We start from the raw sequence: 2,596 nt of genomic DNA on the forward strand, positions 1-2,596 counted from the left end.
GTGTAAGTAGTAAACCCAGGGAAGGTGGTTTTGGGTTTGAGTCCGGCATGAGGTAGAAAGACCATGTCGATACAGGAGGTCCCAAAAATGTATACACACTTTGAATGATGATAAAGTCAGTGTTATTAACATACAGTTCATTTTCAAAATTTAAAAGCATTTACAGCATTTTTTTTTGTTTTGTTTTGTTTTGGTCAAGGCACTGCTGATAAACCGAAGCAATGGAATCACAAACATCAAGAATAATTTTGTTCATTTTTTTTGTGTGGCATTCGTTGACTGTCGCCGGTTTTGTACCATAAACTTTATCTTTTATGTGTCCCCATAAAAAATAGTCTGGTGGCACTTTGGGATAAATTTTCTTTGTTCAAAGCTTAGTCAGGCTTTACCCGTTATTTCAAATTAGTTAAACCTGAAAAGGATTGAAAATTAAGTGAGTTATCAGCTGTTAAAGTGTGTATACATTTTTGTCATTCCAGGCACTGCACCGACGTGACCCTGTGTCATCGGGGATGACCTTGGAAATAGTTCTGGTTTTCCCCACAGTGCAGTGGTCGGCAAACTCACTAGTCAACAGAGCCAAATATCAACAGTACAATGATTGAACTTTCTTTCCAGAGCCACAGTTTTTAAACTTAAACTATATAGATAGGTACATTGTTATTAACTTAATTAGGGTGCTCCTAAGGCTTAGGAAGAGCCACACTCAAGGGGCCAAAGACCCACATGTGGCTCGCAAGCCGCAGTTTGCCGACCACTGCCCTAGTGTGATGTGTGTTGATGTCCACCATGCCTCACAGTACACTGTCACGTGGCAGGCCTTCTTGTCCCTGAACCGCCAGTTTTACTTAATTTCAGCTGGTGCGGGCTCCTTAACGAGGCACATGCTCGTGGTGTTTCTTGCTGTTCTATGAAAAGTTCTTAAAGAAACAGGCCTTCCCTTACATATATATATACACACATGTGGAAGTTGCTGAGGACAGCCACAGGACTAAAGAGTCAGGTGCCTCCTCCTGTGACTGAGGCGCCTTTTAGTTGTTGGCTGAATTCGATAACTGACCATTTGGGTTGCTTTTTTTGTTGTTGTTCTTCCGATGCTTTAAATTCTTGCCCTTATGTTTTAAAGTCACCAATAAAGAGTGAGTGCTCCAAACCCTAGGCACCCACACCCAAATCATTCCCCGCCTTGCCTCAGCCCTCTATTTAAGAACTGGCTTTGTGCCCCTCTAAGTCATAAACTCTTTTTTCTTCTAAGTTTCTTAATAGTTTATCACAGAAGGGTGTCTTGCAGTCGTAATAAGAACTACAGGGGTCCTAGCCCATTTGGTTCAGTGGATAGAGACTTGGCCCACAGACTGAAGGGTCCTGGGTTTGATTCCCGGTCAAGGGTCAAGGGCATGTAGTTGGGTTGCAGACTCGATCCCCTGGTCAGGGTGCATGCAGGAGGCAATCAATCGTGTCTTTTTCACATTGATGTTTCTCTCTCTGTCTCTTCCCCTCCCTTCAACTCTCTCTAAAAATCAATGGAAAAATATCCTCAGATGAGGATTAAAAAATATATAAATAAATGTCTTGGAACACCCCCTCCCAACCCCTCCACCCCGCCAGGCTTGGGCCAGGTATAATGTGCTTGAAAAGCGATGTCTGTGGGAAGCTTATGGGGCCCAGGTGAGTGCCCCAGGCATTTCTAGCCAATTACTACTGATTGACCGAGATCCTGGGAAAAACAGTAATGCCTTAAAGCTACAACACTAAAACTTTATGACAGCTTTCCTCATCACTAGGCCATAGAAAATTTTCAGCTCCATTTTAGTCCTATGGGACCACTACGGGGTCTGTCATGGACCAAAATGCCCTATGCAGGTCCTGAATGTACAGTCTTGCATCCCCAAGAAAGTATGGCAGACTCAGATAACTCAGAGAGGTTCCGTTAAACAGCAATCACCTGGAGATGGGGAAAATAGCTAGAGATGAGGTTAGAAAGGAGGAGTGGGTCAGAGAGGGCCTGAAGCCATGGGAAGAGCTTGAATCTTATCCTGTGCACAGTTAGGAGACAAAAGAAGACTGTGAAAAACATCCCAGAGTTGCAATTAAGAAACAGTATCGATTGGAGCCTGAGCAGGAGACAGAGTCAGGGGAAGAGGAGGCGTCTGTAGTAGGGGTTGTGTGTGTTTCTCACTGTTGCATTTTTGATTGCCCACCATCTGAACCTTGTTAGTTCTGGATAATTCCTCAGATTATGAGCCTCAGTGAGAAACTGAGTTTATGTGTCGGAACGGGATGTACAATCTCCAAATATTTGCTTCCCCAGCACCTTGGAACCTGGGCATAAGTCCTGGCACATGGCCTGGACTTGGCAGTTAATTGCATCCATCTCTTGGACTTGGAAGCAGGATCCTTGGCGAAGCCTTTCTGACAGCTGGACACACATGGTGACAGCAGAGGCAGCACCGTGGGCTGTTCAGGGCAGCAGTGGCAGCTATGCAGGGGGGTATCCGGGGTTGGAGATGGAAGCTGTGGTGTGAACTCTTCAGCTTTGGCAGCAGGGATAGCCACACAGGAGCCCTTTTGTGGCACAGTTCTGCGGTCTTGCCTC

This window comes from Myotis davidii, unplaced genomic scaffold (genome assembly GCF_000327345.1).
Source record: "Myotis davidii unplaced genomic scaffold, ASM32734v1 scaffold392, whole genome shotgun sequence".
In the NCBI taxonomy this organism is placed as follows: domain Eukaryota; kingdom Metazoa; phylum Chordata; class Mammalia; order Chiroptera; family Vespertilionidae; genus Myotis; species Myotis davidii.